Source organism: Halichoerus grypus, chromosome 6 (assembly GCF_964656455.1).
Source record: "Halichoerus grypus chromosome 6, mHalGry1.hap1.1, whole genome shotgun sequence".
Taxonomy (NCBI): Eukaryota; Metazoa; Chordata; class Mammalia; order Carnivora; family Phocidae; genus Halichoerus; species Halichoerus grypus.
The window spans coordinates 116031133-116046917 of NC_135717.1; the positions used below are offsets into that span (position 1 = coordinate 116031133).

The 15785-nt window shown below is 47.0% G+C and overlaps 1 long non-coding RNA gene across 1 annotated transcript; it reads left to right on the top strand.

Moving 5' to 3' along the window:
- The first annotated feature begins 276 nt into the window (after positions 1-276).
- LOC118553898 (uncharacterized) lies at positions 277-5754 on the top strand. The gene is made up of 2 exons (XR_013448552.1): positions 277-542; positions 4685-5754. It is a non-coding gene; the product is annotated as an uncharacterized LOC118553898 (long non-coding RNA).
- The last annotated feature ends 10031 nt before the right edge of the window (positions 5755-15785 follow it).

Here is a 15785-nt window from a genome sequence, read left to right on the forward strand (position 1 = left end):
TGCCCGATCCCTTCCGGTTCGCCCCGGGAACGTGACGAAGGGGGCGTGGTCACCGCAGGGACCGGATTACCGTTTTGCTAACAACCGAAATTAAAGTTTTCCCACTTGGGACAGCATAGGGGGAAACATCAGGGATTATAGGCCCCAGAAAGATTACTCGCTTGGAGAGAGTGATTAAAGAGAAAGACGAGACTTGGGGCGGGATAGACTGAGGGGCGGGTCTGGGGTAGGGCTGGGCGGGACACTGGGCTTCTGAATTCCCACGGGATACAGGAATCTTTGATAGTTCAGGAGCGATTGTGCGTTGATTCCCCCAGCCATTTTAGAGAAATTACTCTGTGTTGGGCTCTGTGCTAGGCACAGCACGGGGAGATGATGTGGAGCTCGCTCCAGCCGAGAGATTTTGGCGTACCGAAGGCGGGGAGGTTGATGACTAAGGAACGGATGGAAGGTCGTGGGCCCGGTCCCTAGAGGGAAGAGGCCCTGAGGAAGGCCAGTCAGCCAGATCCCACCAGGACTGCTAGAGGCTGTTGTGGACCCCGGTAGGTGAGAAAGAAGTGCAGAGAATGCCCTGGAGGGAAGCTTGGGATGGGAGAACAAGCCTACCGGAAAAGTTTGGGGATGAGAAACCAAACAGACCTCTAAAAGAGGGTTTCTGTTTGTTTTAGGTTTCCTTGGAAGGGCACAAAAGTGTAGTAGCTCCAGAGAATCATCGCAGCTCGGAATGGGGAAAATCCCAATTCCGAAGCTGTCCAGCAGTTAGGGCGGTCCTTTCAATGGAGGTGTCAACCACATGTCCCCTGGACATTGCCAGTGGATGCAAGTGTCAGAGGGGAGGCTAGCCCTTCTGGCCCTGACAGTGTATGATAGCGTTCTGCTTCAAAAGTCCCCACCTCATTTACTGGCCTGTGATCTTACTTAATAACCTATTTTGACTCCCTTAATAACCTACTTTGACTGAGTTTTCTGATAAGAGGCGTGTAGACTATACGAGATATCAAGATATCGTATGGTATCTTTACTAGATGAGAGTTATCAGGGAGGTTTCTAAGGAGAGTACAGTTGAGCTGAGATTTGACAGTTGATAGGAGGTCAGTCATGCAAAGAGCTTGGGTACCATGACCTAGTAAGAGGGGACAGCATAGCTGCAAAGCAGAAATGAATTTGGTGAGTTTGAGACACAGGAAGGAGCCCAGTATGGCTGGAGAAGGATGATCAAGAAAAAGAGGGATGGAGATGAGAACTCAGAGGTCATCAGGGGCAGATAACATTAGCTGTTGTAGTTCATGCTATGGATTTGGGCCTTTTTCCTAATGCTTTGGAAAGCTTTTAAAGGATTACAAGTGAAGGCATCCTTGCTGTGATATTTAATTTTTAAGATGATTCCTCTGGCTTTGGAGAAGGATTGTAAAAGAGGAAGCAGAGAGATCAGATAAGAGGCTATCTTGGAGCAATCCAGGTGAGAGGTAAGTCCAGGTAGTTAGCTGGGTTGCAGGGGCAGTGGAGATGGACAGAAACAGTGACTTTGAAGTACTTTTTGGAGCTAGAACCACAAGGACTTGCTGATGGATTGGATATGGGATATGAGAGAAGGGGAAGAATCAAGGATAACCTAGGTCTTTGGCCTGAGAAGCTGGGTGGATGCTGGAGCCCCCTTTAGAATATATCCAGAATCTGGCCCTATCTCATTGGCTTGTCCACTCTCTCCTGACCCAAGGCCCCTTGATGCCGGCTGGCTGGGCCTGAAGACCCAGAGGAGATCCCACAGGACCAGCCATGAGGATCCTTGGCGTTGCGCAGGATAGAAATCAAACAAAGCTGAGAGGAAGTGAGAGCTGTTTATTAAAGATAGGAGTGTGGATATAGACATAGCATCCAGGAGACTCAGAAAGCAAAGAGTGAATTTCCTTACTTGGGACCTGGGGTTTTTATTTGGGATGGTGGTCTGGTATTCCCGCATCCAGGAACAAAGGCAAGTGTTTAGGAGTCTTCCATAAGGTACTTATGCCCTGGAGCTAGGGGTCTTGATGAGTCAGTGGTCTTGGAAAGTGTTCATGACATCCCGCCCAGTCACACCATAGATGTTATCTATTGTGAAATCGTTAAATTCTTGACCTTTACACGGAGTGTGGTGTCTCTCCGATCAGAGCCCCCCCCCCCCCATGAGGGGTGACCGATCAGGTGGAAGCCGGAGGGGTGGCACAGGGAGAGAAAGGGATTCACCCAAGATACAACAAAAGAGATAAAAGTTGATTGAATACACTGCAAGCAAGGGCGGGGGGGGGGGGGCAGGATAGCAAAGGAGAGACTTTCTGCGATGAGGCAGTGGGAGGGGGCTGTATTTAAAGAGGGAAGGTGAGATTTGGGGTTGTATGGAATTTCCCCTTTTTTGACAACTTGCCTGGTTGTAAGTAGCCCATTGATTAGTTAGGGCCTGTGGATATTTTGAGGTGGATCACCTGATGGGCCTGTCTGTATTCGGCCAGGGGGTTGCTGTGGGCCCTTTTTACATTCCGTTGCTCAAGCCGGTTCCCTAAAAGTGGCCTCTACTAGGAGGACATACATTATCTGTTCTATATGTATAAGGCAGGGGTGCAGGTCCTAGCAAGAACAGAAGCAGGAAATGGGGCAAAAAAAAGCAGTTTTTCACGGGGTCCCTTTAGTTTCCCTGTCTCACCCTGGGTCCATCATCTCTCACCTGGACCATTGCAGGAGCTGCCTACCTGGTCTCCCCAGGTTCAGCCTCCCTGCCCCTCCCCCAATTTCTAGCTGCTAGGGTATTCCTATTAAAATGGAAATCCCCTCATGTCAAGCCTCTGTTCAAAATCCTCCGCCGTCTTTGGGTAAAACTCCTCGTCTAGCCTTGTTACTCTGACCTCATCTGCTCTTCTCGCATGCCCTTTTTAAAATTTCAGTCCCCATCCGTTGCACTCTCTGCCCCTTCCCTGCTTTGTTTTTCTTCTTAATGTGGGAAACAAGGCAAAAGAAAAAAAATTACATTTCCTTGCTACTTAACAGCTCATCGACAACTCCTTGAAATAGGCAGAGTGAACTTCCTCTAGGAACCCCGCTGCCTCAATGTTAATACTTTGCTGAGGGCAAAAGGCGATCTTAGCTTAACATTATCCTGACCCTGCAGGCTCCTGTGATTCTACTTTAAACATAGAGAAATTCCTTTGGAACTTCCTTTATCTCTACCCCCCAAGATATATGTTAGCAATCATTCTCTAAGCATATGGCCCACTGATTCGCATCTGAAGGGTGTCACGACTGAGGGTTTACTAAACAATAGTAAATGACCACTAAAGGTTCTGGAAACCTTGTTTCCAAAATTCCTTAGAGACTTAACGCTGTCCCTAGCCCCCTCCCAACTTAAAAGTATATAATTAGTCACCGGTCACAACCCCAGTGCAGTTCTTTCTGCCTATGGGTCCTGTTCCCGCCCTTTAATAAAAGTGGGAGGAGCAGGTTCCTGTAGGGGTAGACAGGAAGAGTTCTGTTTAGACATGTGAAGTTTGAGCTACCTGGGAGGTATTTTGGTGGAAGTGTTGAGTGGATAGGTGGACACACGAGTCCAGTGGGGGAAGAGGCCTAGCCTGGAGGGACACAGGAGGGAATCATTATCGTGAAGATCTAGATGCTGTGCCTAGGGAAGAGCATAGACAGAGAATGAGGAAGGTCCAAGGCCAGTGCCTGGGGCACTCCAATGTTTAAGGTTAGGTTTGAGGAGGAGCCAGCAAAGGAACACAAAGAAGAGTGTGGATAAAAAGAAAAGCTAACAATAGCACCAATCATCCGGCCCCCAGTTAACCGTCCCTGGCTCTGGAGTAGTTTTTCACAGTTCAGCCTCTTTCCCTGCTTTACAATGGAGACCACACTCCTGATTTCCCCTGGATCTTTGTTCAGCTGCTCGGGGCCCCAGGCTGCTGCTCCTGGGGATTAGAATATGGTGGCTAAGAACACAGGCTCTGGAGTCAAACTGCCTGATTTTAAACTTCAGCTCGGGGTGCCTGGGTGGCTCAGTCTTCAAGCGTCTGCCTTGGGCTCAGTTCATGATCCCAGGGTCCTGGGATGGAGCCCCGCATCGGGCTCCCTGCTCGGCGAGAAGCCTGCTTCTCCCCCTCCCACTCCCCCTGCTTGTGTTCCCTCTCTTGCTGTCTCTCTCTGTCAAATAAATAAATAAAATCTTAAAAACAAAACAAAACAAAACTTCAGCTCTATCACCTACCAGCTTGTGACCTTGAGCAAGTTACATTGCTTTGCCTCAGTTTCATCATCTGTGGGGAAATAATAGTCCCCACTTCATAGGAGGGTTCTGAGGAGTAAATTACTATTTAAACAAGCAGATAGCATATAGCAAGTGTTTGAAAATGTTAGCAGTTGCTACTGTTCTTAGGGCTTGGGTCTTAGTGTCACCTGCCAGGTCGTCAGTGTAGGACCCAAACTGTGATAGCACAGCCCGTCCCCATTCTGTCCACTAGAGAAGGTCCAGTTTCCCTCTCATCTAAAGCCGATACCTTCTGGGCACTCAGAGGACACAGGATCTATCTGCTATTGGCTCAACTATAACGTCTTAGGAAGTCAAGTGTAATAAAGCTGTTGACCAGCAAAAAGTTACCTTTGGATTCACAATGCATTTGAAGTCAGCATATACTTGATATCTGCACATGTTTTTTTCTCCAAGGGATAAGAAACCATCTGCCAAGGAAGAACCTTACACACAGACTGGAGGCTTCTGAAACAGCAGTCTCCAGGGCAGAGAACCACAGACACGCTGTGAAACGCCCAACTTCACGAACAGGACAAGGCGTACGCATCGCAGTCTAAAAGCCAGAGTCACGCTTAATGAGAAAACCTAAATTATTCCCATTAAAGTTAGATATGCCACAGGGATGGCCCCTGTGACAATTTTTATTTAATATCGCTTTGGACGTACCAGCCTACTTAACTACAGAAGAGAAAGAAACGAGGTCAAAAAACTGGAAAAGAGGTCAAATTATCATTATTTATTTATGAAATGATAACCTACCTGGAAAATCCAAGGACAGCAACTGCAAAACTGATACAAATAAGACATTTTAGCAAAGTAGGTACAAGTTAATATACAAAAAGCCAGTGAACAACACCCAATTAGAAAATATAGGGGAATAAAATATATCCTTTACAATAGCAACAACAAAGTGAACTAACCAAGAGTAATCTTAATGTGCTAGATCTAGGTGCCCCAAAACTAAAATGCTAGCAAAGAACACAAAAGGAGGCTTGAATAAATGGAAAGGCATATTCTATTTTGGGGTAGAAAGACTCACTACCATAAAGATGTCAGCTCTCCATGAATTAATCTATAAATTTAACACAATCTAATAAAAATACCAACAGACTACATAATCTGAATATAAAGTTCATATGGAAATTTCTGCATCATGAATAGCCATGAACATTCTGAAAAAGGTTAGTAAGAGAAATAGTTCTACCAGATATAAAACCATTAAAAGCTACAATAATTAAAATAGTAAAATCCAGGGGACACTAGCACATACATAGGCAATTTGATCCAGAGAACCAAATAGAGAATCCAGAAATAGACTCAAGACATTTAAAATGTTAGTGTATGATAAAGATGGCATTGTCTATCAGCAGGGGAAAATGGATTATACAATAAGTGGTATCAAAACAATTGTGTAACTGCCTGAAAAAAAAAAATAATGTATCTCTGCCTTGGTTTTTACACTAAAATAAATCCATACGAATCAATTGTGTTTAAATAAATGTAAAAGGATACAACCATAGATGTATAATGTCATAGTGGGGAAAGCATTTGTCAGAATAGCATAAAATTTCCCAAAGCATAAAAAAAAAGACAAATTCTGTCAACATGAAAATCTATAATTTCTGCGGAGCAAAAAACCACCATAAATAAAGACAAATGGTACACAGGGGGAAGTATCTGCAACTCGTATCATAGACAAAGGGACTAATTTGCTTAATATATACAAAATCCCCTCAAATCAATATGAAAAAGAACAAAAATCCAATAAGAAAATGGGATGGTTAACATAAAAGGAAAGATAAATGGCTCTTAGACATATGGAAAAATAGTCAACCTCACAAGAAAATTGAAACTACATTTAGATATCATTTTTAAGCTACAGATTGGCAAAAAATCCAAACATCTGATAATATACCCCTGGCATTGTTGTGGGGAAATAGGCCCTCTTACGTGTTACTGGCAGAACTGTAAATTGTTGATACTTGTCAAAATTAAAAATGCATATAATTTCTGATCCCATATACTTGCACACATACCAGATGAAGTATGTACAAAGTTATCAACTATAGCATTGTTTAGAGTAGCGAAAGTTTACAAACAACTCAAACATCTATCACTAGAAGACTAGTTAAATAAGTTATGGCCTTGGGGTGCCTGGGTGGCTCAGTTGGTTAAGCATCTGCTTTGGCTCAGGTCATGGTCCCAGGGTCCTGGGATCAAGCCCCACCTTGGGCTCTCTACTTGGCGGGGAGCCTGCTTCTCCGTCTCCCTCTGCCTACCACTCTGCCTACTTGCACTCTCTCACTCTGTCAAATAAATAAATAAAATCCTTAACAATAACAACAACAAAGTTATGGCCCATCCATACAATGGAATATCATACAGCCAGGCTGAGGAGCTGTCACAAAAATCTTTGCAGGCCATGATTAAACCCATGAAGAGCCATTAAAGAGTTTCTATGCAGGGGTATGGTATAAGATCTGGATCTGAGAAAGATCTCTCTGGCCTAGTACGGAACATAGATTGCAAGAGTAATACTACAGACAGGGAGGTCAGTCAGTGGCCTCAACTAGGGTGGTCACCAAAGACAAGACATATACAACGTAGACTGGATAGGGCTTGGGGATAGACTGGGTGTAGAGGCGCAAGAGATGAGGCACTGATGATACCCCAGTCTCCAGCTTTGGGGATAGATAGAGAGTAGTGGTTATACATTGAGATAGGGAAAGCAAGTGGAGAAGTTGGTTTGATTGGGAAGGAAAGATGAGTTTTATTTGGATGACTTGAGGTAGAGGTTTTAGTGGGCAACCAGTTGACACATTCAGTTGGGTGTTTGGATATACAGCTCTAGGACTCAGGAGAGAGACTGGAATTACAGATAAGTTTGGGAGTCGTGATCATATAGTTGATGTTCAAAGCCATAGGAGAGGATAAAGTCATTTGGGGACATCCTGTGGCATGAGGAAAGGAGAGAGTCCAGGTACTGGAGCAACCCACAGAGTATGCTGGCAGAAGACAATGAGTTTCTAGAGGAGCCACAGGAGTATAGGGAACATAGGAGGGAAACCAAATATCACAGGACAGAAGTCAAGGGAAGAATGTAGAAGCATTTTCGTGGTCTGTGTCTCTTACTTGATTATAATATCCTTGACATAAACTGGGTTTTATTTTTCTTTGTTTCCTCCCTGTCTGTTCCATCCCTATCTTCTATCAGTACAAGGTCTGTGAACAGTTAAGGGCATGAATGAGTAAATCCAATCAAAGCTGGTTTTTATACTGCTTGGGTTGAAACCTTCGTTGTTGCTCCCCTAATTGGGTTTCCCTGCATCCACTGTGTAATGTCTCCACATTGCCACAGCTGCCTCTCGAAAGCAAGATCTGGAACTACCACTCCTTGCCTTGAAAATCATCAGCTTGGCCTTCAAGCCCATCCAAACTCAATCCCAGTTTAGCTTAGCTCCTACAACACCTGGCTTCTACCCAACGAACCACAGCCACCGGGACTACTTCCTGGCCCATAACATGGTCTAAGTAAGCTTACAGTGTTCTGTTCCCTTGGATTCCCCCTGATTCCCCCACTCCTGCCACCCGTGGCAGACCTTTACTTTCCAGACCTTTACTGCAAGAGCATCTCCTTCTCCTGTTCTCCATTTTACTTTGCACCTGCACTACTGTATCACTTGCCCTGAACTGTGTTTGTTGTATGTGCCAGCTCCCCACTATTTGCTACTCTGTCTCCACACTGGAGTGTGAAGAGGGACTGTGTCTCAAGGTCATCATTACCCATCCAGCACTCAGGGCAGTACACTCAGTACTTGCTGAATGAGTGATAGACGGATGAGTGGATGGTAAGTCCTTGGTGCAGTACAAGGACCTAATTCTATCTGAGCATGCCAGTGCTTTGCATACGGTCCGTGTCCTGTGTTTGCAGTAAGATCCTTGGAAATTTGTTTTATTCACTTTTATACCCTCACGGCCTAGTGTAGAGCACAGCCCCACAGTAGGTGCTCGATAAACGTTTGAGGACTCAATAAATAATTACTCATTTAATTTGCTCTCAGAAGCCTCCAGAGAGGCCAATGGCTTTGGCAAACGATGTTTTGTATGTGCTTCCTGCCAGTTCTGAGAGCCTGCCTTTGCAGGACAGTGACAAGTGTGTCTTGTAAACATGGCGCTACTGAGGGACTGTGAAGTGTGGCCGACACACCAAATTAGGGCTGTTACATTGGTAAAGCGTTTCACACGAATATGTGGCTCTCTGGGCAGAAACACAGCCCGGAAGAAAGAGGAGGCAGCTCAAATAAGGAGGGATGGGATCACTTATTCCTTAGGGAGAGTCTGACTTGGTTTCTGTGTGCACAGCCCTCTGTGCTGGGAGAAGCTGTGAAAGCAACTGGGCATCTGCTTTTCCAGAGTCTAAGGTCTGGTGGGGCTGAGGACAGGCCCGTCACTAATCCCAGAACAAAGGCAAGGTTGACCAAAGCTGGGCGATGCCTGAATAAAGGGGGTCTTAGGGAGGATTAGGAGGGGCTTCCTGGGGGGGAGGGCATTTGAGCTCCCTTACTAAGCTTTCCTGAATGGGATGGGAATTTTTTTTTTTTTTAAGATTTTATTTATTTGGGGCACCTGGGTGGCTCAGTCATTAAGTGTCTGCCTTCGGCTCAGGTCATGATCCTAGGGTTCTGGGATCGAGCCCCGCATCGGACTCCCTGCCTGGCGGGAAGCCTGCTTCTCCCTCCCACTCCCCCTGCTTGTGTTCCCTCTCTCACTGTGTCTCTCTCTGTCAAATAAATAAATAAAATCTTAAAAAAAAAAAAAAAAAGTCTTTCATTCACGTTAGTTTCAGGCGTACCAGAGCCATGCTCTTGAAGTGTCGCTCAGATCATGTCATTCATTTGCTCAAAATTCTGCAGTGGTTCCCATTTCATTAAAAATAAACATGGCTCCTGTTCGTTCAGAGTGAAAAAGAAGTCCTTACCGTGGCCTGCAAGGCGCCGATCACTGCAAGGCCGGTCATCTCTTCCTCATCATTCCTTCTCTTCTCCCACTCACTCACCTGGCACCAGCCACACTGGAGACTTGCTGGAACTTGAGTTTGGCGGACATGTTCCCACCTCAGCTGTTCCCTTGCCTGGCATGATCTTCTTACCCCATGGCTCGCATCTTACCTCTGCAAGACTACTCAAATGTCACCTCAGTGAGCCCTGATGGGACCTATTTTAAATGGTAACCCCTTTATTCTGGTACCTTACCCTCTTGAAACGTGTTTCTCCATGGCATCTTTTACCATCTAATATAAGGTGTATTCTATTAATTTTTAATTTCTTGTCTGTCCACCCCAAAGGAATGTAAACTCCATGAAAGCACTTAAAAATTTTTTGTTCTTCAGCACTGTATCCCTCATGCCTAGAACAGAGTCCAGTATTAAGTGGCCAATAGATATTTGTTGAATGAATGCGCACATGATGCAGGTTTGAGGAAGTCTACGGGAAGGGCCTCCTGGCAGAGTTCCTAACAGACAGTTGCCTGAACAATCATTTGCAAGGAAAGCTCTCTGAACTGCAGAGCTGAGGACCCCGCAGGGGTGCTCAAGGGAGGAGGTAGTGGCCCCCACTGAGGGAGAGGATTCCGGCTACCAGGAATTATCTGCAGGATCCAGATGTGCAAGGTGGGTCAGGAATCTCTTGTCTCTTTCCCCTACCTTTGCCATACTTGCTCTCCACACTCAGCCGAGCACCTTCTCAGGGGAAGCCCACCGGCTTCACTTTCGGCAGTTGCCATTATTTTAAATCCAGCCCTCTGACTCCAGGCCAGCTGAGGCCCCGAAGCAAGCTCTTTGCCGCCTCCCTGTGGCTCCTGTCGTAAAGGAACTCTCTTCTGGAAAGTGAGGCCACAGAAGGCAGCACAATGGGTGAGGGGGAGGAAACATGATTCTTCCTGATCCCATGGCGACCCTGAATTATTGGCAACTGTCTGCCTCTCATAGACATTGCCACCCATGACGATGACCATGCACTCAGCAGAGCCCTGACGGGGGGCCTTTTGTTGTTCCAGGTTGGTCATGTTTGGGGAAAGGATTTGGAGGAACAGGCAGATCCCAGGGCCGGTCAACTAGCATGTCTAGCCTCTACCTACTCTGCCTCCTTCCAACTCACAGCCAAGCAACAGTCTTTGAGGGGTGATGTGGCCACAGTCAGCTCAAGGTGGGGTGTGTGTAAAGAGGGGAGGGCCTGGGTGTGGCCTGGGGTGGGGAGCGGGGGGTTGCAGACTGTGAACTGGAGAGCTGGTGCCCTGCAGGATGCTGCTCACTTGCAGCCCACTGTGTTTTGCAGGTTAACAGAAACCTGCCCAAGCTGCTATCAGTCTCCAAATGGGGAAACGTCCTGCAATGCTCCTGGGTTGTCTTGTGGACCTATAAGGCAGGAATACAGCCGGGCCTCAGGAACCATCTGGTTGAGTTTCTAATAAGACTGTTTCTTATTTTTCTATGTAATTTGTTTTACTTTCTGGCTTCTTTCTTTGCCCTCCTACCTTCCTTCCTTCCTTGAGAGTACGCAAGTGGGGTGGGGGACAGAGGGAGAGAATCTTAAGCAGACTTCCCACTGAGTGCAGAGTCAGACAAGGGACTGGATCTCATGACCCTGAGATCATGACCTGAGCCAAAATTAAGAGTCGGAAGCTCAACTGACTGAGCCACCCAGGCGCCACAGCTTTCTGGCTACTTTCAAGATGTTCTCTGATCTTTGGTTTCAACAGTTTGACTGTGATATGCTTAGTTATGTTTTTCTTCCCATTTATCCTGTTTGGGGTTCCCTGAGCTTCTTGGACCTGTGGTTTGTTGTCTTTTGTTAATTTGGGAGATTCTGAGTGATCATCTCTTCAAATATTTCTTCTGCCCCATTCTGTCTCCCCTCTTCTTCTGGGACTTCCATTACATGTGTTCGACCAGTTGTCATTGTCCCATACGTCTTGGTGCTTAGTTTTGGGTTTGCTCAATTGTTAGTTTGCTTTTACTTTTTGTGATACTGTTTGGTTCATTTTTGTTGATCTAACATCAAGTTCACAGATGTTTTCCCTCTGCTTTTGTCCAGTTTGACAAAACTGGAGGAATTCTTCATCACTGACATTAAGGTTTTCATTTCTAGCATTTCCATTTTTCCATTTCTTTTTTATAATTTCCTACTCTGCTCAAATTCCCCATCTGTTATGTATGTTGTCCACCTTTTCCACTAGACTATTTATAGTAAATATACCTATTTCAAAGTCCCCAATTGATAGTTACATGTCAGCCATGCTTTTTATTTATTTTTTATTTTAATTTTTTTTAGAAGATAACTCCTCCAATCATGGAGTCACACTCATCCTTTTTCTGACTTTCCAAGTTGGCCTCCCTGGTACATGGAAGACAAGACCAGGCATGGCTTTCCTCTCTCTGGCTCTTTGGCTGGGTTGTCTTCAAAAAGGTTTTTGTCCTTTCCACTTTACCAATACCTCCTTGCAGGTCACACTTAGGACTTAAAGCAGACCCTTTCCTCATGTCCCCTTCTCCACATTAGTGTTGGTTCATCATCTTGGAGGCCCCCGAGGCCACGGGCCATGCAAGCAGAGCTATGGCCAACCCCCAAATCTGCCTTGAAGAAATATGCCAAAAAGTATTCCTTCCCATGCCTTGGGCTTCCTGGAGTTTTTTGGGGGGTGGAGGCGATATCTCATTAGACCAAATACATCAAGTTTGCTGCTGAAAAAAAAATGAAGCTTATGTATAATATAAAAAACCTAATAACTAGAAATGCACCATATATATCATATATCATCAGAGAGAGACAGAGGTAGAAATGTCCCTCCTTGGTGTCCAAACCTCTTGGCTTCCCAGGTGGGACAATCCACAACTTCTTTGCCTTCAAGGAGATGAAACTGTCAACAAAGCAGAAGAATCTGTCAGACACTCAGCTCACTTGCCAGGGAGCTTGCTAGAGGATGTCCAGAAAGTCAAAGTCTGCCATCACCAGAGCGGATGTAGCCACTAGGCACCTTAAGCAAGGGCCTATAAAAATGTATGAAACCCTTTAAATGTCATTGGCTTCAAAATACAAACATGTAAAAATAATAATATGCAATTGTTGACAAAACGTAATACTGTCAGTTTCATTACCCTGTCAAATTTAGTATTAAAATATTCTCGTTCCACTTACAAAACTTGTTAGATTTCATCCCTATGCATGAAGATCGTTGAGAAGTCACAGCCAACGACATGTTAAAAAAACTCAGAGCCGGTTATTTCCAAAGCAAAGTTATATAAATCCTTCCAGATTATGTAAAGCGGTACATTTAGTGTGAGGGCATTTTATTACGTGGGACACAATTGGGGTGAGGCCTCCCAAGAAAGAATAAGCCCGGCACCTGAAAGGCCAGGAGCGGCATGGCGGCCACAGCTGTTCTGTGTAAGACCTGCGTCAGGAATGCCCCTCACCTTCCTCCCCAGCCAGGCATCCTTGCTGTATGCTAAGCCATTGCTCAGAAGTCATTTTCTACTCTGACATCATCCAAAGGCCAGCTGTTCACGTCCCATATCCTCCTCTTCCTTCCAGAGTCTCGACCTTGAGTAGAAGCCAGGATGGGGACCATTCCTGATAAGCAGAATCACTGGATTTCGGGCTTTCTGAGGACAGGGTCATTTCCTGACCAACGTCCCTAGGCCAGGTGTGGCTGGGCCAGTGGAGAAAGGGGGGAAGGGCAAGGCCAAGTGCAAGATGGGCAGATGGCTGTGTGCCAGGGAGAGTGGGGTGGGCGGCGGTGCTCGTTAGCTGAATGAACTCACGGAAGTAGCATTGTCACTGGATCGAAGACAATTGCCAGAGATGGCCTCCTTGGCCCACACCATCTAGATTTGGAACCTCTGTGTCTCCATTTCTTCCACCTGTGTCCTCACTCCTCAGAGCCCTACACGCCTCTGCCTCCCACCCAGTGACACTTGGCCTTGCCTGGTATTCGATATCTCCTTTTGTTCTTACCTTCTGAGCATTCTGGCTACTCGTCAGCACATCAGTCACTCATTTGTCCATGTCTCTGATTCAAAGAAAAGTTACTGGTGCCTACTGTGTACCAGGCACTAATTGTGGCCGTCTCAGCTTGGTGGCTCCCGAAGGGTGGAGCCACCACTTGGGGAAAGCCCCCCGACTGGTGTCCAGGTCAGCGGCCAGGTGGTCATGGAGCTGGTTCCAAAGATGAGTTGGGGAGGTGTGGGTTTCAGCAACAACACAGAAATCTTTAAAAATACACACATCTGTTTTATTAAAAATGTACAGTTTGGGGACTGAAGGAGGAAAGTAGTGTTTCTCAAAGTTCTAGAACTACTTAGCAATACCCAGGATGTTTGTGTAAAAACACCAGCTGGGAACCTGCATTTGAAACAAGCTGCCATGTGATGTTTAGTCACCCTGAAGTTTGAGAATCACTGACTAAGGGATGGAGTGGGGATTGAGATTGTCTCGATCCTTCTGGCTTTTTAGGGTTCCAGGAAAAGACTCATTTGACTTTTTACAAACAAGCTCAGCTGACTCATCTGGGGCTTCCTGGCGTTCCTTTCTGTCAGCCACCAAGACACTGAAAGAGTTAATTCAATTATGGGTTGGAGAGCCGCTGAGACAAGGCCCCAGGATGTGAAGGCCCACCCAGCCCACCCAGCCCACCCAAGAGCTTCCCTCATAGCCTCTGGGAGACAGTCCAGGGCGGAGCTGCTTACCATAACACTTCTGCCACATCCGAGGGGCTCTGCTTCTCTTCTTGGCATCTGCCTCTTGGCTCACATCACAGAGTACTTCATCTTCCCTCCCCTCATCCTTCCCTGGTCCTTCCTTTCCATCCACGTTCCTTCCTCTCCACTCCCCTCTAATCTCCTTCCCCAGGAACCAGGCTACAAGCCCTCTCCTCGGTCTGCAGCAGGTTGGAGGTCTGTGTGCGTCTGTGCTCGCCGTGTCTTGGCTGTGCACATGAACCACCGTACGTTAGCGGTGCAGGAATAGGCCACGGGCCACGGAGGGCAGAGCACTTAGGGACGGGCTTAAGATTCTTCTGCAACTGCAGACAGTGTTTGGTGTGTATGGGCACACAGCTACCTCACCTGTCAAACAGGGAGCCGGGAGGAGATGTGTACAAGGCCAAGCAGAGACAGCTCTTGGAGGAGGGGGTCTGCTGGATTTTGAGGAACAGGGCCTTTCTCGCATCCCAACCCATGGAGGGAAGATGAATAGCCCTTCCCCACATTCTGAGGGGACACCCCAGGGGCCTGTGGATGCGACAGGCTGTCCGTGGCAGGCAGGAGAATGGGGCAGGCGGTGTGCGGCCTGTCCTACTTAGGAAACTAGATGGTGCTGTGACCTGGGCCTCGGGGAGCTGGTGAGGGTGACAGGATCACAAAGAAGTGAGTGAGCTGGGACCGTACAGCTGCTGGCTCTGAGGATCCTTGGGGAGCCAGGGGCAGGCAGCCAGAGAGAAGGTACGAGTGGAAGCAGAGTGTGTCTCCACGCATGGAGCCCTCACACAGAAAGCAGCACGGCCACCCCCACCCCCCACCCCCCAGGCAGCAGTAGCCTGGGCAAGCGGCAAAGAACTTTCATTGGAGAGTGGCAGATTCCCACACCACAATAATGGGGTCCCAAGACAACGCGGGGAGCCCCCGCACTGAACCATCCAGGACCAGCCTGACACACAGGGAGGGGGCACCCACCTGGGATGTGGAGCAAGACAGAAGAAGCAGGGCTTTGTCTCTACACCTGATAGTATGATACACTGAATAAACTTGTATGGAGTTAAGAAAGGGGGGAAGAAAATTGTATTCACCTAAATTCCCCTGGAAAGGGGAAGCTGTCTTTGCCGAGAACAATATTTTGATAAGTGCGTAAGCCTGAAGCTCAGATCCCAGTGGAGGCCTGGGTGTGGGTGGAACAGCTCTGCAGGAGATAGGAAGGAGTCTTTGAGTTTTGCATGTTATGCCAGAGAGAGGGGGGAAGAAAGGAGGCTGTTGTTTTGTGCTGTTCACTGTGAATCCTTTTCCCCATCACCACCACCCCCCCTAAATTTTCAAGGGTCAAGTGGAGTGTGTATTCTTGATATTTATGTACACATATTTATGTGTGTGGGAAGAACAAAGGGGTTGGGGCCTTAGGTTCAAACAGATGCCAAGCAAAGCCCAGGCCCTGGCAGGGATGCAGAGAGAGGAGGAGCTCGGGGAGAAGAGACTCTACTATGGGGGGTGCCTTGGGCAAGTTTAGCCAAATCTTAGCGGGGCGGGGCCCCAGCTGACCCCTGGGTTCCTGAGTTCTGCCACAGTGTTGTTTGGTTACTCTCAATTAATTCTGTTTGCTTTCTCCAACTCAGCTGACAACATACACATGTACAGACACACACATACCTCTTAGCCATTCTCCAGGAACTGGAAACCAGGTGTCTATGTACTAGCTGGGACCCTCGGGCCCACTTCAGAGCAGAAGCAGAGCCAAGGACCAGCCTCGTTTGA